Raw genomic sequence first — 24,808 nt, 5'->3', positions numbered from 1 at the left:
AGTTTACCCAGTAGTGTCTTAAGTATTGCCATTTTCAGGGATTCTGTCACTTAATATACTTTTTTACACTGGAAGGTGAGAATGTTAACACATCCCTTTAAAATGACTATATTTCCACACTTACCAATAGACGATGATGTAGGACTCAGGTGTATTGAGTTGGGAAATGATTAGGAATCAGTCTTCCACACGAGGCAACTCATCAACTCCTCTTAAGTAGATTATCACCTACACATGTATGTCTGTCTGCTCAACTCTTTGTTCTAACAACATAATGTTTCTAAAGAACAATGAACTATTTCTAGCTCAGACCCTATGCATGTATCTTCAACTAAGCTCATTATAACTGTTTTCCCGAAATGTGCTTTTCTTCTACATTATCTACTTGAGTTAATGGTACTGTGAATCACCTGTCTAATCAAGCCAGAAAACTCAGAATGGTCTCATGTCTGTGTTTCTCATTTAATTAGTAATGTAGTTGTGTTGAACCTACTTTTCAAACATCTCTTGCTCAGACTAGTTTTCTTCTCATAAGCCTGATTGCCATTGCCATAAGGCCTTCCCTTAGATGTGTATCATTTCTTCTGGGCTTTTAAAATAGCTTCTTAAAAGATTTCCTTGTCTCTAGCCTCAAGCCTTCTGTAGTCCATCTTTCATGTTGCCATTGAAAAGAAATTTCTAAAATGCAACTCAGATTTTGCCACTCCTAAGATAGTTCCTCATTACCTACCAGATCAAGTTCAATTCATTTGTATGGCACACAAGGCCCTTTGTGATTTGGTTTAACTGTTCGGTACTGACACCGGGCAGTTCAAGGGGCAACATGTCAATGCTGAATATACTATTAAAAAAAAGATATATATATATTTAATGGAGCAAGGAATAATTCTTTAGGCTCTGTTATAGTCCTTGGCATTGCTGTTATCTTTCCTAACGCGTGCTTAATGTTTTCTGTAAGAGATTATACTAACCTTAAATGTAAGTCCTTTGATCCCAAATCTCTTTAAGTTAATTAAATTATACCAGCATCCATTTGAAAATCCTAAAGGTTTATTTCTCAGCTGCTGAAAGTCTCTTCCTTGCTTATTCTTTGGGCTAGTTAAGAGATAAGTTTGTATCTGATCCTATAAGATCCTACCTTACTTCCAAGTTGCTTCTTATCTATCCTTTATGAAGCACAGCAGGCACCAGAGACTAGGCCTGGAAGGTTGCTGGGTGTAAACATCCTGTGTTCCTCTTCCACTAAGCACTGTAAAAAAAAATTCTGATTTTTCCCAGCCACTATAAAGTCCTTTTGTGTGCATTCAGGAATAAGGTGATTTATTTACTTTGTTAACTGTGACTAGCTTAGCCATTTGCATCTTTAAAAACAGTCTGAGATCACTTAAATTATCAGTATTCTTAGAATCCAGTAGCACATTAAAAAATTAATAACACTTCCAGAACAGAAAATTTGACAACCTCATGTGTCAGTTCGTTTCAGTGATTAGTAAACCTGCTGTCTGAAAACACTGACATTGACAGCGTGACTTCATGTTATGGGTTAAGGCTGTTTCATCTTGTTTTGTCATCAGTGTACATGGACAATGTTGGGCATTACAGGATATTTCCTTTATCCTTCCTGTAATTCCATCTTCTAATTTTTTTTTAACTCATACTCATTTTTACAGTGTTCATGTCACTTAGGTTCTAAGATCTCTGTATTTATCTTCAAGTGGTCATTGTCAGAGTTAGAGGGTGTTGTGGTAGAGATTTATTTTTACCTAAATGAAAAAAATTTCATTTTTCAGAGTTAGAGGGTGCCTGGCACTGAAAACAGAAGGAAGGTTGCTTGATGGTCCTTATACTCCAGATTTCAATTTTATAGGACACAAAAAAATGCAGTGCCTCATGCTCGCTTATGGTTGGCTAATTATTATTTTCTTTCTGATAATTTGGTTTGTTGTTGTTTTCTGTCACACCTGCCATCACTCAGTATGATATCTTTTGTTTAGAACATTTCTCTAATTGTCTGAAGTCATTTTGAATTCCAATGCTGCCTTAGGATTAACGGTTACCTATGACTGGAGATGTTTGCAGGCGTCTCTTCTGTTTTCTCATACAGGTCTCACAGGGAATATTAAACCCTAGGCCCATGAAAATTTTCTTATATACCAATAAATGTCAGTAAGAAAATTCAAGGATGAGAATTTCACTCACATAGCAACAAACCACATAAAATACCTAGAAACAAGAAGAAATGTGGGATTCATACAAAAAAAAATACAAAACCACTGAGATTAAAAAAAAGTTTTAAAAATAGATTTTGTAGCTGAGAAAGACCTAGCATTCACCCAGAAGGCATTAAAGTGAGTGAGTTAAGGAAATGAATCCCAGAGTCTGAAGAGCCTGTGCTCCTACCGGAGGACCTGTTGCTGGAAGCCACAGCCACTTCATGACTTCGGCTTTCTAAATACACAAAATCAAGAAAGATTGGAGAGTATCATACCACCTGCAACCCAAGTTACAACAGGAACACTGCTTGCAATTAGCATTTGGTCAAGCTACAGTGTTTCCGGTAGGTAATATTTTCTAATTTCATTTTATGAGAAAATACGGCCATTTTTGTTTAGTATTTAAAAATCACTCCAAACTCTCATTGACAGGTTTTAAATGTGATTATTTATTGAAGGTCAATAAACACTTTGCTTTAAAAGGTTAAACTTTACGTAACAAATTGGACATTTGAGCTTCAATATGGTTAGTTTTTATAAAACCTTTACATGGCTTTTGTTTTTAGGAGCCAGAGTAAAACTGAAACTTCTGGCATCTTGAACACCCAATAAATAATTTTTAAGGTAGTTTCATTTTCTCCAAGTTTCAAAAAAAATTTTAAAAATAACCTAAATGAAATTTTTCCTTGAGATGATTATATGTCTCCCTGTCTCTGAACAGAATATTCCAAGCACACATTAAATTTCATTTGATATCACAGGTTCAGAAGAACAGGAGGAGTAAGGAGCTTTCTGTGCAAATTCTGGTTCAGACATTCAACAGCTGTGCACTTTGGGCAAGTCAATAAATCTCTCTGATCTTTGGATTACACACAAACTGAGCTGTTTACTTTGCTACGTCATCATAAATATAGGAGGGAGAAAATCAGAGCATTGATTATACACAACTACATGTAGGAGTATTGTTTCAAGTTAAGTTTGAGATTCAAAAGAGAAAGATAACTAATATTTTGAGTGATAGTTTTATGCCAGGCACTTCACGTGTTTTATCTTCATTAATATTAGTAACAACTTTCTAAGGTAGTTATTATTATCATTTTATTGAGATATTAAAGCTTAGAAAAGTAACCTGCTATTTGCAAACAATGATGAGAGAATTAGAACTAAGTGGGTCAGGCATTTTATTCACTTTTGAGGGGTCAATCCAGGTCCAGAAAGATTACTGGGATTTGCCATGGTCACGTATTCATCAAAACTAAGATTTAAACATAGTATTTTTCACTGTCAGTTTATTGGAGGGTTTTTTTTCCTTCCAGTTTTTGCATCAATAGAAGAAAGTATATAACTACACATTTCTTGATATTATAGAATTAGCATTAATTTCAAAAGTGTGATCGTGATATTAGGGTTAATATTTTCTAGAGTCCTTTCTTTTCAAGATACAGTCAGAATACTTATGATTGAGCAGTAAATGATGTCTAGAGTTTGTTTTAAAATTGCCTGGAGGTGAAGGGGATTGTGTGTGGTTTGACGTTATAGAGGAAACAAGATTAGCAAGAGTTAATAAATGTTGAAACGGGGTGAGGACATCTAAGTCTAGTTGATTTCAAAGCTGAAACATCGTTGTCAGGTAGAGCCCCTAAATACCATCAATTGCAACACTATATTTCTAGGTATTTTCTAAATGAAGTAAAGTAGTGATTTTTGAAAACCACCCATGATGATGCACTGTTCCTGTCTTCTGCATTTGAATGTATGCTGTCCCTCTGGGTAGCACTCTGTAGCATCTCAGGCCTCTCTCACTAGGGACTGACATGGTTCAAATTCATGCCATTCCTTTTTTACTTTGCAGAGCAGAGATTTCTACACCTAGCTAAAGCCTCTGGGTCGCTGTTGATGCTGTGTGGCTTACTTTTTTGAGACATGAAGTGATTCCCAAAGTCTCCAAATGGCCACCTGTGGGAGTCTTCCAGTAGGCAGCTAGCTTCTATTGCCCATACAGAAATAATCACTACTGAGCTTTCTACTGCTTCTGAAATCTACTTTGGAAATTGTCTGCTCACAGAGAAGTGGGTTTTTCATTAAGTTATGGAAGCTTAACTTTTCAGGCTCACCACCTGTCTGGGCTGCTTCTAAGACCCCAGCAATACAATTAGAGTGTTGTGAATTCAAAGAATTCTTTACTGTAGTCCTTGCCAAGAAAACTTCAATTTTCCTGAAATGTTAAAGCTGATCTATGATAAAATCTCAATATTTTCCAAATTTGATAAGTCCCAAAATATAGAAAAAAGCATTACAGATTATGTTTTAAAATTAATTAATAAAATATTATGTCATTTTTCTGAATGTTTGCGGTATCTGTCAGTTTTTCAAGACTTGTAATTTGTTGTGATTTCTTTTCTCATTGTATATGAGTTTTCGTTTTTGAATCTAATTGTTTGTATTCATTGTTTTGTGTTCTTTTTCTTAAAAAATGTATTCCTAAATTATATTAGCTTTAGGGATCATAAAACCTGGACCCATACATGTACCCTCTCCACTCTCTTGGCATCATTTGTATACTGAACTATTTGTCTTTCTCTAGAGAGTTTATAGAGCTCCCCAAAGTTTTCTGTCTTAGGAGAAAGGGGGCCTCACCCAGAAAAGTTGGCTCAGGATGTCGATCCCAGTGGAGCCAGACAGTAGTATACCAATGTTCTCTTGCTTCTGCTTGTCTCATAGGAGAGGGGCTAGTTTTCACAGCTTTTACCTTTCCTCATTTGAGACATATGATTGGGTCTAAGCCACGTTACGTCTGTGAGGACTTACTCCTTAGTATGCTATGCATACCCACAAATCCAGTAACTCTAGTTCTCCTGGTCGGGTGGGGCACATACCCTGCCATCTTAACAGGATATGTGGTATCTCCTTTGTAAGTCTTCCCCTTAGTGAGTACTCTTTAGACTCCAGCCTCTCATTAGGAGAAAGCCTGGCTATTATATCCTTTGGGCAGGAGGGGGCACACAAATGACTCTCAGAGAACTTAGGAATCTATGATGTTTCCTACCAGGATATAGTTGGATTCACACATAGACTCCAATAGTCTCTGGGCTGCATTGTAATCATTGCTAGACTGTCCTACATGCCGAGTTAGCTTTGGGTTGTAACTATATTTTCTGAGTTGAAAAATGAGAAAAACAGTTGGAAATTTTTGGGTGTCCTTGTAGGGGTTATAGAAATATGTAAAATCTGAATTGTCTTGGAAAATCTGGAAAACCATGTATTTCTTTTCTTTTAATTGCATTTTAGGTTCTGGGGTACATGTGAAGAACATGCAAGATTGTTGCATAGGTACACACATGGCAGTGTGATTTGCTGCCTTCCTCCCCTTCACCTATATCGGGCATTTATCCCCATGCTATCTCTCCCCAACTCCCCATCCCCCACTGTTTCTCCTCTATTTCCCCTCCACAGACTCTGGTGTGTGATGCTCCCCTCCCTGTGTCTATGTGTTCTCATTGTTCAACACCCACCTATGAGTGAGAACATGCAGTGTTTGATTTTCTGTTCTTGTGTCAGTTTGCTGAGGAAGATGGTTTCCAGGTTCATCCATGTCCCTACAAAGGACACAAACTCATTGTTTTTGATGGCTGCATAATATTCCATGGTGTATATGTGCCACATTTTCCCTGTCCAGTCTATCATCGATGGGCATTTTGGTTGGTTCTGGGTCTTTGCTATTGTAAACTGCGCTGCAATAAACATTCGTGTGCATGTGTCCTTATAATAGAATGATTTATAATCCTTTGGATATATACCCAGTAATGGGATTGCTGGGTCAAATAGAATTTCTATTTCTAGGTACTTGAGGAATTGCCACGCTGTCTTCCACAATGGTTGAACTAATTTACACTCCCAACAGTGTAAAAGTGTTCCTATTTCTCCACAGCCTCTCCAGCATCTGTCTCCAGATTTTTTAATGATCGCCATTCTAACTGGCGTGAGATGGTATCTCAATGTAGTTTTGATTTGCATTTCTCTAATGACCAGTGATGATAAGCATTTTTTCATATGTTTATTGGCCTCATGTATGTCTTCTTTTGTAAAGTGTCTGTTCATATCCTTTGCCCACTTTTGAATGGGCTTGTTTTGTTCTTGTAAATCTGTTTTAGTTTTTTGTAAATTCTGGATGTCAGCCCTTTGTCATGTGGGTAAACTGCAAAAATTATTTCCCATTCTGTTGGTTGCCGATTCACTCTAATGACAGTTTCTTTTGCTGTGCAGAAGCTGTGGAGATTGATTAGGACCCATTTGTCTATTTTGGCTTTTGTTGCCAATGCTTTTGGTGTTTTGGTCATGAAGTCCTTGCCTACTCCTATGTCCTGAATGGTTTTGCCTAGGTTTTCTTTTAGGGTTTTTATGGTGTTAGGTCTTATGTTTAAGTCTTTAATCCATCTGGAGTTAATTTTAGTGTAAGGTTTCAGGAAGGGGTCCAGTTTCTGCTTTCTGCACATAGCTAGCCAGTTTTCCCAACAGCATTTATTAAACAGGGAATCCTTTCCCCATTGCTTGTTGTTGTCAGGTTTATCAAAGATCGGAATGGTTGTAGATATGCTGTGTTGCCTCCGAGGCCTCTGTTCTGTTCCTTTGGTCTATATCTCTGTTTTGGTACCAGTAGCATGCTGATTTCTGTAGCCTTGTAGTATCGTTTGAAGTCTGGCAGTGTGATGCCTCCCGCTTTGTTCCTTTTGCTTAGAATTGATTTGGCTTTGCGAGCTCTCTTTTGGTTCATATGACGTTTAAGGTGGTTTTTTTTTAGTTCTGTGAAGAAGGTCATTGGTAGCTTGATGGGGATAGCATTGAATCCGTAAATGACTTGGGCAGTATGGCCATTTTCACGATATTGATTCTTCCTAACCATGAACATGGAATGTTGCTCCAACTATTTGTGTCCTCTCTTATTTCGTTGAGCAATGATTTGTAGTACTCCTTGAAGAGATCCTTTACATTCCCTGTTAGTTGTATTCGTAGGTATTTTATTCTCTTTGTAGCAATTGTGAATGGCAGTTTGTTCTTGATTTGGCTTTCTTTAAGTCTCTTATTGGTGTATAGGAATGCTTGTGATTTCTTCACATTGATTTTGTATCCTGAGATTTTGCTGAAGTTGCTTATCAGTTTCAGGAGATTTTGGGCTGACAGGATGAGGTCTTCAAGATATACTATCATGTCATCTGCAAATAGAGACAATTTGACTTCCTCCTTTCCTATTTGAATACCCTTTATTTCTTTTTCTTGCCTGATTGCTCTGGCTAAAACCATGTATTTCAAAAAATTAGCTGGGCATGGTGGCACGGGCCTGTAGTCTCAGCTATTCTGGAGGCTGAGGCAGGAGGATCGCTTGAACCCAGGAGGCAGAGGTTGCAGTGAGCAGAGATGCCACCACTGCACTCCAGGCTGGGTGACCGAGTGAGATTCTGTCTCAAAAAAGAAAAAAACAAAGCAAAAAAACAAAAACAAAAACAAAAGTATTTAAAGAGCAGTTTCCTGGTGTTTAAAAGGACCCTAGGTTGCTGAGCACTTTGAATTTCTTTAGCTGTTTTTTGTGTTTCATTTCTTCCCTTGCTGTCAGGTTAGTAATGGTCATTTCTTGCTGCTGCCTATCAGTCTGCCAGTAACAATCTTTCTTCATACTATAGCTAGTGGTTTTCATAGTGAGTCTGGATCCAGGCTGTTTGTGTGGAAATCTCAGATCTGCCATATAAAAGCCATGTAACTGTGGGGCAAGTTACTTAACCTTTCTGCTCTTCAGTTTTCTCATGTATGAAGTTGCAGATAATAATAGTACCTACCTCATAAGGTTGTCATGAAGATTAAGTGAAATAAAATGCTTAAAACATTGCCCTGAAAATAATAGGTGCTCAATAAATGTCTATTATTGTCATCCTCTTTCTCATTTGTTATTTCGAATCTCCTAAGGATTTGGAAAACAATCAACTTCTTCGAACTCTAAATAAGATAAACATTCAGCCAAGTGTGGTGGCATGCACCTGTAGTCACAGCTACTCTGGAGACTGAGGTAGAGGATCAACTGAGGCCAAGAGTTGGAGGCTGCAGTGAGCTAAAATCGTGCCACTGTACTCCAGCTTGGGCAACAGACAAACCCTGTCTCTTGAAAGAAAAAATAATTATTAATTTTAAAAAATAAATAAGATAAAATTTTATAGTCTTTGAGTGCATAACCAAAAAAGCCTAATTGGAAATGTGTTTGAGCATTAATGTGGCTATCCCTTTCACCCAGGAAAAAGCTTTAATGAGAAATCTTTTTTTTTTAAGTGCTGCTCACCTGACCTGGGCCTTCTGATTAACAGAATTTTGACCCCAGTTATCAGTCTAGACAAAGACTTTTAATGTTATACAAAGTATTATTTAGGTCTTTGTAATAGTGACAAAAAGATGAAAATGGCTTGGCCTGAAATATGAGCATATAACTTGCAAATAGCTATATTAAATACAGTGATGCACAGAATAAATTTTAATAATGTTCTGTGTGATTCTGATGTTGATTTCTAATGTCCTATGTACAGCAACTGGTGACAACCTTAGTCAATAGAGGATAAAGGAAACATCCTGTCCTCATTCAGTTTAGATTATCTTCTTTCATCATCTTGATTTTCACACGCTTCAGCAGTTATTAATTCTAGCTATTTTTCCTCCTCATTGGTCCACAGCAGACCTATGCTAGGCTGAAAATTTCAGGGGATGATCAGCTTTGAACTAATTCTGGGACAATATCTTTTGTCTCTGTGAGGAAAGTGATCGGAGATTATGAGGCTCAGCACATAGTGGTCTCTTAATAAATACTTATTAAATGAATGAATGATTGCTTTGGTTTTTAGTGGAAAGAGAATAATACATATGGTCTGTAAACTTCCCTGAATTGCACAGAAATTACTAAGCCTAAATTAAACTGTGTGTTTCTCATGTCAAACTATCAAACATTATCCTGAGTCTTTCAGCCAGGACTTGTATTGTTTGATGCATTCATGAAATCATGTATGCATGAGGCTATATATTCACACACTGTGTGATACTTATTCTGGTAGGTATGAGGTCTTTTTTGCTTCGTTTAACAGGATAAGTAACATTGTCAGATAGTAGATTGCAGATAGAACAGTGAATATCATTGTTAAACATATTAAAATTAATTTAAGTTAAAATTTTTTTATTTTGCTTTAACTCCTAAACTTTTATTTGCCTATGGTCAATCTTTTTTAGTTTCCTTTTGTCTCAAAACTTTCTTTACAAGCATTCAGTGCACTAATTGTGGCATTGTTTTAATTAAATTTTCTCTACTAGAGATGGTAATATGCTTCTAAACATATGATAAAGAAAAAGAAAAGGGAGCAGTTAAGAAATAGGCAACCTAAAATCAGGACTAAATTCAAAAGAAACTTAAAGGTTTGCCATGAATGAAAAACATTTAAAATTTAGTTGCTCCATCTAGTGGTGAACCATTATATAATTTTAGTGAAGAGATTTTAGTTTTTCATGTTGAAGATTCGATTCAAATTTTGTTCTTGTAGGTAGAAAAAAATATTTAATGGACTTACTATCTTATTGTGCCACTTAAAATAATAAAATTTACTCCACATGAAAAGAAAACAACTACTTAATCAATCTAAATAAACGTGAAGACATATCTGTTACCAACTCAAATTTCATATAATCATTTCTTTCTCAATCATTCTAGAAACTAGTGTCAACATTTATGTCTGTATCTATACCCAACCTAAAAATATATATCACCTTTAAAGTTTAGGCCTAGCCCGAGTTAATAGGAGAGAAATGTTAATAGGGAGATCAACCCCTCTGCAGTTAAGATCATGGGCTTTTTGATTCAGGCCTTAATAAGGCCTGAGAAATGTTCTAAGTTGTATAAAAATATCAACCTAGTCAAAAGATATTTAAAAATCAAGATTACATGTTTACCTGAATGTAATAAGTTGTTGTGATTAACAATGGGCTCTAAGCCAAGCTACTTGAGTTCACATTCTGAAAAGTGCTTATTAGTTGTGTGACCTTTGTGCCTTGGTTTCTTCCTTTATGAAATGAAAATATTACTACTTCTCTCATAGAGTTATAAAGTTAAACGAGATACTGCCTGGAAAGCACTGAGAATTGTACCTGACACAGAATAAGTACTCCAATAAAAAGGTGTCTGGTATCATTATTGACTTCATTTTCTTATTTGTGATCTTTTTTTTTTTTGGTGTATAATTGAACTGTGCCAAGTACTCAGACAGTTTGGCAAGACATTGAAAATCTCTTGCTTCTCTGACTCAGTGAAGTGCTCCCACCCTGGGAGGGGCAGCAATCCATATTCCATTCTATCACATTTTATTTTTTACGTATTATTATTATTTTAGAGATGGGGCCTCCCTGTGTTGTCCAGGCTGGAGTCAAACTTCTGGGCTCACATGATCCTCCCACCTCAGCCTCCCCAGTAGCAGGGACTACAGGCATGTGCCACCATGCCTGGCTTAAACATTATTTATATGGTCAGTCATTCACTTTCCAAATTCAGCTCTCTTTCTCAGAATTTCAGCACTCACTGGAAAGCAGAAGTGGTGTGCTTACTCCTGGGCATGCCCAAGGCCTGTTTATTTCCTCCTCAGAACTTCAAAACCATGATTTGGTTTTAATCTTTTCTGACAGCAAAACAAAAGTTGGATCAGAAAACATTTAAGGTCAGATTTCATTAGTTTGCTTCTATATGTATTCTAGAAAGTAGCATGCTGGGTTGAGCATGTTAGACTACATTTTTTTGGAAGGATGTCAGTCATGAAAATACCTTTTTTTCCAGAATCTAATTGCAAGTTACCTTAAACATATCTGAAAGTGCTTAAAAACATTGACTGTGGAGCCAGAATTCCTAGTTTTAAAGCTTATCTCTACCAATTTGTTAGTTGAATAACCTTGGGCAAATTATTGACTTCTGTGAGCCAGTTTTTATGCATTTGTAAAAGCTAAATAAAATAACCTATCTAAAAGTTGTTCTGCAAATTATATGAACTAATATGTATAAAGTATTAACAGCTAGAATACTGCTTGGTGTGTAGTAAGTGCTATGTAAGGGTTAGTTGTTACAGAGTCATTTTTTGTGGATGCTCATTTTTCTGTGGAGGATGAAATATTGCATCTAAATTCAACATAGGAAGAGACTTATTATCCGCCTTTCATCTTTTAGTGACACCCTTTTTTTTTTTGAGACCGAGTTTTGCTCTTGCTACCCAGGCTGGAGTGCAATGGCGTGATCTCGGCTCACCGCAACCTCTGCCTCCCGTGTTCAAGTGATTCTTTCACCTCAGCCTCCCAAGTAGCTGGGATTACAGGCACGCGCCACCATGCCCAGCTGATTTTTTGTATTTTTAGTAGAGACGGGGTTCCACCATGTTGACCAGGATGGTCTCAATCTCTTGACCTCGTGATCCACCCGCCTCGGCCTCCCAAAGGGCTGGGATTACAGGCGTGAGCCACTGCGCCCGGCCCGACATCTTTCTATGTACTTTTTTTTCTCCTGAGACAGAGTCTCACTCTGTTGCCCAGGCTGGAGTGTAATGGCATGATCTCGGCTCACTGCAACCTCTGCCTCCCGTGTTCAAGTGATTCTCTCACCTCAGCCTCCCGAGTAGCTGGGATTACAGGCATCTGCAATCATGCCTGGCTAATTTTTGTGTTTTTGTAGAGACAGAGTTTTACCACATAGGCCAGGCTGGTTCTTGGACACCTGACGTCAGGTGATGTGCCTGGCTAGGCCTGCCAAAGTGCTGGGATTACAGGCGTGAGCCACTGCACCTGGCCTATACTCTTTCCTTGATGTGGTCTTGAATTTTCTTGGCCTCTTCTCAGTCTTTTACTTCCAATTTTTCTTCTTAGATGGTATGTCTGTTCTATACATGTTTCAAATGCCTTGCATGGCACTAGAATAGGTGCTCAGTAGACATGTGTGAGTGAAATATACAGAAAAGCCAGCTTACATTTGTACCTGAAGCTTGTGATTGCTTCTGAAAAGAATACCTACAATTATGAGAATTATTTTAATTTACTTAGCAATCATAAACGCCAGGCGCTGTACTAAGGATTTCATGTAGCATGATCTCATTTAATGGCATCAGCAATTTTTTAGTGGTGAAAATCCTGTTAGTTTCTTTTAAAAATGTTTTAGTTGACAAATAAAAACCATGTATTTATCATGTACAACATCATTTTGAAATATGTATACATTGTGAAATGACTAAATCAAGCTAATTAACATGCATTACATCACATATTTTTTGTGCGTGTGTGGTGAGAACACTTAAAAGCTACCCTTTAAGCAATTTTCAAGGATACAATACCTTGTTATTAACTATAGCCATCATATTGTACAATAGATCTTTTGAACTTATTCCTGCTATCTAACTGAAATTTTATATCCTTTGATCAACATCTTCCCCCCAACTCCCCACCCCAAGCCCTTGGTAACCACCATTACACTGTCTACTTCTATGAGTTCAACTTTTTTACATTCTACATTTGAGATCATATGTTCTTTGTCTCTTGATTGCCTGGCTTATTTCACTTAATGTTTTCCATGTTTATCCATGTTGTGGCAAATGACAGGATTTCCTTCTTTTAAAAGGCTGAATAGGATTATATTGTGTATATGTACACATTTTTTCGGTATATTAATCTGCTGATGGACACTTAGGCTGATTCTCTATCCTAGTTATTATAAATAATGCTTCAGTGAACATGAAAGTGCAGCTCTCTTCAATATACAGATTTTATTTCCTTTGGATACATAACCAGTAGTGGGATTGTTGAATCCCCATTAGATTCAGTTTACAAATCAGGAAGTTGAGTTTCAGAAAATATAAATTACATGCCCAAAGTGTCATTTGCTAATGACCAAAGCATCTTTCTCCTGAAAGAGCTCCCTATTTGCTATTGGAGAGTGCCTTCAATTTTTCATTCCTCTTAATATGTCGGATGCAGCTACCGTTTCTTGGTCTACTATCTCTTGCCAGCAAGCACGTTTGCTTAACTTCCCTAGAGAACTACACATTTGAGAGTTTGCAAGTTCAAATACTATGGGAGCCATACAGAGAACATCAGGAGTGAGGTAATCAAGTATTTGTTGTATGAGGGGTATGGGCTGCGTCCATATGGAGTTAAGTGTAACTTAACTCCAGCCCAATATTGTCAGCAGAAAAGCAGACCCAATGTTGACAATACATTCTGATTTTTCAAGAGCAGCTGGAAATCTTGAGTTTTATGTGTAACCTCTGAATTCCAAACCTGAAATTTAAGTATTGTCTCAAAGAAACAGTCGTATATAGGCCACACAGAATAGGCCTGTAGGCCATGTCTAGCCCTTGGGCACCTATACTCTAAAAACAGTGGAGGTTCTAGTTCCTCTACTCTGAAACTAAGCTCCAGACCCAATGACAAGCAGAAGTGTGAGCTGCAAATAGTTGTCATCAGCCTAGGGGCTGCATGTCCACATGAGGAGCAGAGGCAACTTGCTGATCTCCATCAGCAAACAGGTTGTTGTGCAGTTGGTTTTTTCTTCTTTTTGATGCTGGCTCTTGACTGGAAGCTTGATAATTACTATTGTTTGCAAACCCAAGCTGGTACTTGACTTGGAATACCCTCCTGTCTCTAGGTTTCCTAAATAAGCATTTTTAACTTTAATTCTCTGTGAAGAAAAACAACTGTGCATAGTAATTCACTCAATGGGATGAGAGACTGAATATAAATAATTGAGTCTTTTAGAAGGTTAAATATAAAAAGAGAGAAAGAGGGGAAATATATATATGGCACCATCCTGGTTCTAGCCATCTAGTCTAGCAGATTGGCTTTCTTCTAATCTACATAATCCTCTAGTTGCCACTCCAAGCTTCCTGAGAGGAGGGGCCTTGTCACAACAGTCTCCCCAGGCTCTAGTAAGTTGTCTTAACACAATGTAGGGGTTCAATAAATATTTGTTAATCAATTCTCAGCCTTTCAACTTGGATGTTATCCTGTCACCCTAAATTTAGTATATTCAAATCTGAATGTCTCCAAATCAGCTCCCTTTTTGGACATCCCTGTTTCTATAAATGGCATTGTTATTTTCTTATTCATGCGAGCTTGGAAGCTTCGAGTCACCTTGGAAATCCCTTATTTTCCTCATCCTGTCAGTTGCCAGGTCCTATTAATCCTGAGTGGGTAATGTTGGTTATATCCTTGCTATCCTTCCCTTCCCCATGCACGTCACTCTAGCCTAAGCCCTCCTGTGACCTCATGACACAGGGACCAGTGCAATCGTTGCTTAACTGCTCTTCTCAATTTTATGCCTTCCTCTCCATAATGTGTTTATCACAGGAAAACAAATTTTTGAGAACTTTAGCCTTTGGGGTTTCCCATTATTTATTACTGGGAATTTATTATTGGGACACAATAGTGTCCCAATTTTTTCATGAAGCCCCTCCCTCCCTTCATTTCAGGGTATCATTGTTTCTTTTGGAGTGGCAGGTAGTGAATGTGAATAGAGGCAGCTGGTTCTATGGTGTCTTGGTGTCTGGAGAAATCACAGAGATTGAAGACATCTCTTAAAATGATATGTTTTAGCTCTTGTTCCAAAGAGCTTAGGATTTTTTTGCCTACTGTTTATCAGGATGATCAAAATCCTTTTTCAGAGTAAAAAGAGATGCTATATTTAGGGAAGGGGGAATAGAAAAATGAGGTATAGAAAACCAAAGAATTATCATGGTATAAAATAAAATCAGAGCTGGAAACTGACAAAAGAACAATAACAGCATTAGATTAAAAATAAATAAAAAGGTAGAGCCATATAAAATGAATATGAATCTCTTTAGTCAATAAACTGTGTCTTGTTTCGTTTTTGAGAAGCATAATATTACCAAAACCATAGTGAAAATAATGAGTACAGAAGGATATATGGTATAACCAGCTGTGGGAATTTCTAGGCTGGCTTCTGTGCTAATTATTAAGTATCCCAGCTCTCATCCTATATTCAAACTAAGCATCCATAAACTCTTTCAGCAGGATGAAACATAGGAAGATATTCAAATACCAAAGTAACTATGGAAATGGGAGGAACAAAGAAGAATTCTTGAAAGTCTCTGAGTAAAGATAAAAGCAAAACAGAAAAAAGAAGATCTCACAGCAGGGGCCTGTGACAGCTCTTCAAATCAGGAAGTCAGAGAAGATGAAGTGGAGCAGAGCCAAATCTCCACATCCAGGGAGATGGCCTGTAGATTACAACTACCCTGTTGACTTTCAGGTACTCACACAGGAAAACAGAACTGGAAACATAAAAACGTAAGTTTAATTCTCTCAGCAAATAATGCAAGAAAACACAAAACAAAACAAAACCCAGCAAGAATTTTGAAAATGATCTTACATTTAGGAAAATTTTATAGACTGCCTGAATGTCTTAACCTGGAGAATAGCACTTCTGGATTAGCCAAATTCTAAGTATAATTTTTTTTTCCTAAAATGTTAGGAAACCAAACTGCTTTGCCTATAAACTTGGGGGTTTCACAGACAGATGAATAGATAGAAAGATAAAGATATGCCAAACAAAAGTTTCTTTGTAAGAAGATTATAGATTTGTGCCAAATTAAATAAAGGGCAAAGGGCTGCTGCATTTGGGTGATGTTTAGGTTATCTACTTCGATGCAATGAACACCTTCAAATTTAGGTGTCTCCACATGATTTCTTATTTTTTTGTTTGCTTGTTTGTGAATTCTCTCAAGGCCTAAGCTTGGAATTCACACAAAGTCATTTTCTCTCATTCAGTCAAACCAAATCTCTTATCAGCTCAGATTCAAGGGGTGGGGAAATTGACTTGTCTTTGTGGAAAGAGCTGCAAAGAATTTTTTGTGTGGCTATTTTAATGTGTCATAGGTGTCTAACGCAATTGCAAAATAAGAGATATGAAATAATTTGACTTAAACTGAAAACTTCTAAATTATTGCAAAGTATTATTATTACATAACTGACCAATTGTTCCTCCTCTCCTTTTACAGTGTCTTCTTGGCATGTGTACTCATGAGGAACTTCAGGATAGGGTGCTGAAGGCATGTGGAGCAACTTGGCAGGGTATTAGGCCATGGCAACACATCTACCTTTTTGCTCTTTGCGATTCAGTAGCTCAGACATGTGTCTGCTACTAATTCAATGACATATAAAAAGTACTGAATTTCTGAAAGATTTTTCTGTGTGCTGCAAATCTTGTGATAATATTTATCAAGTACTAGCTCAAGTACTGATCCCTAGTTCAAAGGAAATTTACATTTCAACTCAGTAAGATAGGTTTTTATCTTAAATTTTGATACCAGAGGGCCTAAAGAGAAATAACCAAATGGAAAAAAAAGTGTAATTACCTTGTTTATTTAGGTCTGTGACATCCTCTCAATAACTCAGCTGTGACAATGGGCCCAAGGGCTCAGTGATTGTTTGTAGTAGTCATAGTTCCAGGTGTCTCTACAATGCAGGGTTCCTCTTTTCTGGGGAGCTGCCATCATGCACAGACATGTCCTCTGCTGGCCTTTGCATTGCTAGCTGTGTCTACATTAGCCATCTTTGTACCCTGGACCATGACTAATTGGTTCAGGTCTGTCATCTGACCTAAACTGGGCCAATCAGTTTGTCTCTTTTGTGTACTGGAAGTGTTGCAAGAAGAGGAACAGTATAATTTGAAAATTGTTGGTAGCTGAGACACATTGTAATACTCTGGAAAGAAGGCCCACAACCTCCTGCAGAGAAAACCCCCTAGTTCCTACCTTTTCTGATCTGTCTTCCTTTGATCTTGTAAGCAATTTTAGTATTCTTCCACACATTCTCTGTTTTTATCGAAACTGGTAGAGTTAGTTGTTACTTTTTATCAAGAGAAACTTACCTGACAGAGGATACCCACATCCTTAGCTGAATAGTCAGAAGAAAATGGTTTATCTGGGTGCCATTTCATTCATTCATTCATTCATTTATTCATTCATTTGACAATTATTTATTGGAGGCCTATTACATATCAGTTACAGAAATAGGCATATGAATAAGATAGAAGGAAGTGTCGGGAGACAGTCACATCAACACATAATTACACTAAGTTGTGATAATGCTCTAGTAGAGATACTTGCAAAGTGATGTAGAAGTCTAGATAAGGGTACGAATGAACTCTATGTGTAGGCTGGGAAACGGGTTAATCGGCTTGGACAAGGATGTAAGCAAAGAAAGCTACACAGAAAATATAATCTCATTACATTACAGTGGCAGCAAATGAAGAATTTCTACGTAGAAACTGAAGACCAGCTGTTCTCAATATGACTCAGCTCTGCAGAGCGAAAACTGATTTGAACAGCAGCATGAGAGATTTAGATTATAGATGGAAGAATTTCCTGACAGTGAGAGTTGTTAATGTTGGGAGGTTGTAGAGTCTTCTACTCTGGAGGTTTTAAAAATAATAGCTCTTCATCTGTCTAGGATGATGTTATTGTGATGCTGTCTAAAATAGGGAGATAGAAGATAATCACTCAAGGTCTTTTCTAGCTTAGAATTTTTTATAACACTGTCGTTTTTTAAAAAAAGACTTTTTTTTTTTTTTAAAAGAGCTGTTTTAGGTTCAAGCAAAACTGAGAGGAAAATACAGAAATTTCAGATGTACCCTCTGCCCCCATGTGCACAGCCTCCCCCACTATCCATATCTCTCACCAGCATGGTACATTTGTTACAACTGACAGATCTGCCTTGACATATCATTATCACCCAAGTTCATAGTTTACATTAGGGTTCACTCTTGGTGTTGTACATTCTGTAAGTTTGAACAAATGTATGATAACGTGTATCCACTATTATGGTATCATATAGAATATTTCACTGTTCTAAAAATCCTGCATTCTGCTTATTCATCCCTGCCTCCCTTTAACCCTTGGCAACCACTGTTATTTTTACTGTCTCCATAGTTTTGCCCTTTCCAGAATGCCATATAGTAGTAATCAAACAGCATGTAACTTTTCTGATTTGTTTCTTTCACTTAGTAATATGCATTTAAATTTTCTCCTTGTCTTTTCATGGCTTGATGTCTCATTTCTTTTTAGCACTGAATATTATTTCATTGTCTGGAGGTACCATAGTTCATTCATCCATTTACCTGTTGGAGAACTTCTTGGTTGCTTCCAAGTTTGGACAATTATGAATAAAGCTGCTATAAATGTCCCTGTGCAGTTTTTTGCGTGGACATATGCTTTCAACTCCTTTGGGACACAGTTGATTTTTAGAAAAACTACGTAAAATTGATTAAAAAAATAAAATAAAATTAGGGGCAGAAAAGTAATGCCAAAGTGGAAAAATAATCAAATTAATTATTCCCTCTTGAATTGGGAATGAGAGAAGTGAAGAGATTTAAGTCTTCAAGATTTATTATTTTGGAAATTGTTCTGAAATCACATAGTCTGTTGGTTGTTCCAGAACTGCTTGGTTGGAACTCTGTCGATGGTCAGCTAATAGAGGGTCTGTCTTTTCCTTCCCAGCCCAGAGTCCTTTAGTTTCTCCTAATTTGCTTTACAACTGTCCCACCCGTGATGAGATGACATTGCTACTCCCTCAACCTGTAACTGGCACTTCCTCATCCTATCCTCCAAAGATCCACCAGGTGTATGCCTCCCTCCCTCTCTCCTTCCTTCCTCCTTTCCCTCCTTCCCCTCCTTCCTTCCCCTCCCCTCCTCCTTCCTTCCTTTCTTCCTTCCTTCCTTTTAAATAGCATAGCATGAGCTTATAATTGAACCATGTGTTCAGAGAATAATAAGTCTAATGGGCTAAAGATAAGGTATATGAATAGAAAATAAAAATAGAACATGAAGTTAGTTAAAAATGTATAGTTTGCCAGACCACAGAGTTTAGAGTTCATTGAGTAGATGTTGAGAAATTAGTGAACATAACATTTGGAAGGTGAGCATGTAAATGGGTGTGTAGTAGAAGGCTCTTGAGAATTGTAATCAGACAGTTTAAAAAGTCAAAGTGGGGAATCATTCAAAATGTTACATTAACATTTTATTTTGGATTAACACCTGAAACTGTACATGCATTTAGCACTATTTTGAAGTTGGGTTAAGGCCTTGTTTATTTTTTTTTAAATGTGGATACACTTATTGAGGTTCTAAGTTGTCTTTTTTGGTTCAACCATAATCATAACGCATTGCCTACAATTTTTAGTTTTGGTTTCTTGAAAGCTGAACAAAACTTTAAAGATATTTGTAAAGCAGGCTGGGTGCAGTGGCTCATGCCTGTAAATCCAGCACTTTGGGAGGCTGAGGCAGGTGGATCACTTGAGGCCAAGAGTTCAAGACTAGCCTGGTCAACATAGTGAAACCCCTGTTTCTACTGAAAATGCAAAAAAATTAGCTGGCATGGTGGTGCCTTTTTGTTATCCTAGCTACTCAGGAGGTTGAGCATGAGAATCACTTGAACCAGGAGGCAGAGGTTGCAGTGAGCTGAGAGCAGGCCACCGCATTCCAGCCTGTGCAGCAGTGAGACTCTGTCTTGCAATCTTAATATAACATCCACTGAGGTTTTTAATGCTTTTCCCCAATCTTTTGTACTTGTCTCACCTTACTTACGTTGACAGCAATTTTTTTAGCAACTGCTTTTACCTAGACTTTACCAAAGCATTTAGCTTAAATTTCATAAACACAACTTTCTTTTCTCACACATACTTCACCAGTTTACAAAATTTTTGACTCAAAAAAGCAATTAGAATAGTGAAAATGTACCCAAAAGTAATTCCTGATTAGCATACAACCTAGCCAATGGAAAGAGAAGTACGGGGATATAGTGAAATACAGCCTACTAACCAGGATCAATATGATATATTCTATTAAGTGTACTTGGACTTAAGTCTTATATTTTAGAGAGGAAATGGAGAACATTGTTTTAATTTGGCAAGTCAATTAGAAGAGTTTAGAGAAAGGGAAAAAAGGACTCTGGAATCTCGTTTTGAGAGTTTTTCACTAAAAAATAAAAGTTTATTTTTTGGTGCCTCTATATGAGTCTAATACTACCTTTATTATATTACACTTCTACCCTTCTTTTTGAATTCCATACACATTTAATTTGTAATCTTTTTTTTTTTTCTTAAGATTCTGGAGCATAAAGGGGAGAGGAGGATGACAGTTTTTCAGTGCCCTAGGCAGTACTTTCTTCTGGAATGAAAACATTATTGACAAAGGGAGAAGGTCTTATTATACAGATTGCAGAGGATTAAAAGCGATTATTTTGTATTTTGTATTGGAACCTCCTCAAAAGACTTTATCTTGTAATCCTTTTTTATTTTCCTTCTAGGCCACACTTACTAGTGGGAATATGAGGGCTAGAAAGCAATTCGGAGTTTTTGACTTTTCTTACAGAGCTTTTGGGACAACTAGGTCATCAGCATCTCCATCTAGTGGATTTTTTTTTTTTTTTTTTTTTTGAGACAGGGTCTCTGTTCCCCAGGCTGGATCAAAGTGGTGCAATCAAGGCTCACTGCAACCTCTGCCTCCTGGGCTCAGGTAATCCTCTCACCTCAGCCTCTTGAATAGCTGGGACTACAGGCACACCCCACTATACCCAGCTAATTTTAGTATGTTTTTTATAGAGATGGGTTTTGTCATGTTGCCTGGACTGGTCTAGAACCCCTTAACTCAAGCAATCTGCACACCTCAGCCTCCCAAAGTGTTGGAATTACAGGTGTGAGCCACTCCTGGCCAATCCAATGGAATTTAAAAGGAAAAAAAATATCGGCTGGGTGCAGTGGTTTACGCCTGTAATTCCAGCACTGTGGGAGGCCAAGGTGGGTGGATTACCTGAGGTCAGGAGTTCAAGACCAGCCTGGCCAACATGGTGAAACCCTGTCTCTACTAAAATACAAAAGTTAGCTGAGCATGATGATGCATGTCTGTAATCCCAGCTACTAGGGAGGCTGAGGCAGGAGAATCACTTGAGGTAGAGGCTGTAGTGAGCCAAGATTGTGCCACTACAGTCCAGCCTGGGCAACAGAGCAAGACTCTCTCTCAAAAAAAAAAAAAAAAAAAAAAAAGGAAAAAAGGAAAAAAAGTCTTTCTCGAGTCCTTTTTAAGATACGTAAATAAAAAACATATCATTTCCCCGACTCTCCATGGGTTAGGACCCTTGGAAACCTTCAGAAACTAAGACTTTCCTTAGTTCAATGCTGTACTTGGTACTGATTCATAAAGGACTTTCCATCTTGGGAACCAAAGCTTCAAGTACTCTGGGAAATAGTATAAGTTTGTTTCTTGTAAAAGAAAGATTTAAAATGATGAATTATTTTGCTTTAAGAATAAAATAATGCTGAATTAAAGTTGAAAGGACTGCAATGTATTCCATGGTATAGCAAAAAATTATTCAACCAATTACAATCTTGAGGGACAATAAAAGTATCTTTTGTTGTGATTTTTTTTTCTGATAAAGATAAGGAATATAGTATTGTCCAAAACCTTAAGACGTGCTATTCATTTCAAGTGGAATGGAGAGAATTGCTTTGATGGTTATACAAAAAGAAGAACAGTTGAAATAGTCAAATATCCATTCCCATGATCCACTTGGGTATGGCAGTCTTAGGCTCTGCAGTCAGAACAATGATTCTTGGGAATCTATCACATAGATTGGGAATATTGGACAAAACTACTTTAGAAGAAAAAGTGTTATATGGTAGTGTTGGTGGTGCTTTTTTTTGGCAGTGTATTTTAGGGATATGTGTTTATGTAAATTCACTATCTAGGTCACTTACCAGTGCTTTGAAACTGATGAATAAACAGGGCTTCTCAGTTGCATGGGCATTTCGGTATGCTCATATGGTCATATGTATATGTGATATTTGAAAAAAGTAAGGTAAGTTTACTGTAATTCGTAAAGAACACTAGGTCATTCTGGTTTGACTTCCATTGATGATTAATTTTATGTTCCAACTTTATTGGACCATGGGGATGCCCAGATATTTTGTCAAACATTATTCTGGCTATGTGTTTGAGGATGTTTTTGACATTTAAAATTTTTAATTTAATTTTTTTAGATATAGGTCTCAATGTGTTTCCCAGATTGGTATCAAACTTCTAGACTTAAGCAATCCTCCTGCTTTGGCCCCGCAAAGTATTGGGATTACAGGTGTGAGATACTGTGGCTGGCTTGCATTTTGGATGATATTAAAATTTGACTTGGTACCCTGAGTAAAGCAGATTGCTTTTCCTAATGTGAGTGGTCCTCATTGAATCAGTTGAAGTCCTGAATAGAAAAAAAAGTCTGACCTTCTCTTAATTGAGAGGAAACTTCGGTATGACTCCTTGGACTGAAACATCTGTCTTTTCCTGCCTTCAGAATCAAACTAAAGAACTAGCTCTTCATAGATCTCAAGCCTACTGGCTTTTGGACTGGAACTACACAGTCAATTTTCCTGGGTCTCCATCTTGTCAACTGCAGATCTTGAGCTTTCTTAGGCTCCACAATTGTGTGAACCAAATCAACTCTTATAACTCCTTCCCAACTCTCTCTCTCTCTCTCTGTCTTTCCATATATATATATATATGAATACATACAACGATTACCCCAAATATTCATATACATATACATTTATATATATGTGTGTGTGTGTGTGTGTGTGTGTGTGTGTATGTCCTGTTGGTTCTGCTTTTTTGGAGATTCCTAACTAATATAGATTTTGGTATTGAGAGTGTTTTTAGAGGAACATAATTTTAAAAATGGATTTTGTAAGTTAGTTTGAGAGTTTCTTGAGCTGGCTATCTAATCTGATTATATTTAAAGGTGCTAATGACTTTATTTCCAGAAGTAAAGAGATAACTGATAGTACATAACAAGGTCTAGCAATAAAGATACATGGATACTCCAAATCAACTACTTATAAAATGCAAGTGTTTGGGTGTTTGTGTATATGCTACTTTTGAACATTTTTGGCAAACTAATGAATCTAATAGAATTGACTGATTGCTTCTAATGTCACTAGACAAAGTAGGTAAAGAAAAGGATTAGGTCAAGCATTTGAATTACCAGCTCAAGCACTGCATAAATGACCTGAAAACTTCCATGTGTGCCCCAAGGAAGAGCCTTATCTCCTGTATTGGCAGGGCTGAGATTATTGAAAATCAAACCCAGAATCTCACCCTGTGACAATTTGAACTCCCAGCCTTGAAGAGTGTCTGTTGTTAAAGTCAGAGCATTGATTGGGAAGGGATAGTAATATGACATGGATCTGTGTCCCCACCCAGAAATTCACGTGGAATTGTAATCCCCAGTGCTGAAGGTAGTGCCTCATGGGAGGTGATTGGATCATGATGCTGGTTTCTTATGGTTTAACACCATACCTATCTTGGTTCTGTCATCACAATAGTAAGTTCTTGTGCAACCTGGTAGTTTAAAAGTATGTGGCACGTCTCCCTTCTAGTGGGGCTCTTTGTATTTTGGAGGCAACATGTTCCTCATTTAGGTGTTACTCTAGCCCATTTACTGGGTGAACTAGAAAGCTGCAAGTTTTAAGTGGGGCCCAGAACAAGACAAGATTCTGCAATAGGTCCAGGCTATTTTGCAAGTTTCTCTGGCATTTGGGCTGTATGATCCAGCAGATCCAATGTGTTTGAAGTATTGGTGGAAGATAGGGATATTGTTTGAAGTCTTTGCCAGACCCTTGCAGATAAATTCAAGCTCAATATTTTAGGATTTTGGAGCAAGACCCTAACATCATTCTCAGATATCTACTCTTCTTTTGAGAAATCACTTTTGATCTGCTCTCCAGTCTTAGTAGAAATTAAATGCTTAACTATGGGCCAAGTTACTAAACTACCATGTGATCTGAGCTGCCCATCAAAAACTGGGTGTTATCTCACCCACTAAGCCATAAAGTAAGGCATGCACAGCAACATTTCATTATCAAATGGAGCTGGTGTATTTTGATTGGGCCTTCCCAGGCCCTAAAAACACAAGTGTTACCTGACAAAGTGGCCAAAATGCCCATGGTCCTTATTCCTGTTACACTTCATTCTCTCTTCCAGCCTGCACCTATGACCTTGCAGGGAGAGTACCCTGTTATTAACTGACAGAAGAGAGAGAGAGAACTAAGCCTTGTTTACATATGGTTCTACGTAATATGCAGGTACTACCTGGAAGTGGACAGCTGCAGCGCTATAACGCTTCTCTGAGATATATGTGATGGACAGTGAAGGGAAATTTTCCCAGTAGGAAGAACATCAAACAGTGCACCAACTTGTTCACTTGGAAGAAGAAGTGTCCTGATGTGTGATTATATGCTCATTTATAGGCTGTGGCCAATGGTTTGGCTGGATGATCAGGGAGCTAGCTGTGAGGAACATGATTGGAAAATTGGTGGCAAGAAAATTTTGGGAAAGAGATTTGTAGATAGTCCTCTCTGTGCAAGCAACGTGAAGATATTTGTGTTCCACGTGAATGCTCACCAAAGGGTGACCTTGGCAAAAGATTTTAATATTCAAAGGGACACAATGACCCATTTTATGGATACCAGTCAGTCTCTTTCCCCAGCCACCCCTGCC

General features: G+C 37.5%; 1 long non-coding RNA gene across 1 annotated transcript in view; it reads left to right on the top strand.

Moving 5' to 3' along the window:
- Positions 1-18,453, top strand: part of LOC144577038 (uncharacterized) — a 42,081-nt gene extending 23,628 nt beyond the window's left edge. The window contains exons 2-3 of the long non-coding RNA XR_013520238.1: positions 15,282-15,560; positions 16,271-18,453. This is a non-coding gene — a long non-coding RNA (uncharacterized LOC144577038). The remainder of the gene's footprint in view (positions 1-15,281; positions 15,561-16,270) is intronic.
- The last annotated feature ends 6,355 nt before the right edge of the window (positions 18,454-24,808 follow it).

Source organism: Callithrix jacchus, chromosome 7 (genome assembly GCF_049354715.1).
Source record: "Callithrix jacchus isolate 240 chromosome 7, calJac240_pri, whole genome shotgun sequence".
Lineage (NCBI taxonomy): Eukaryota > Metazoa > Chordata > Mammalia > Primates > Cebidae > Callithrix > Callithrix jacchus.
The sequence above is the reverse complement of the archived record's forward strand: the minus strand, read 5'-3'. Positions and strand labels throughout refer to the sequence as shown.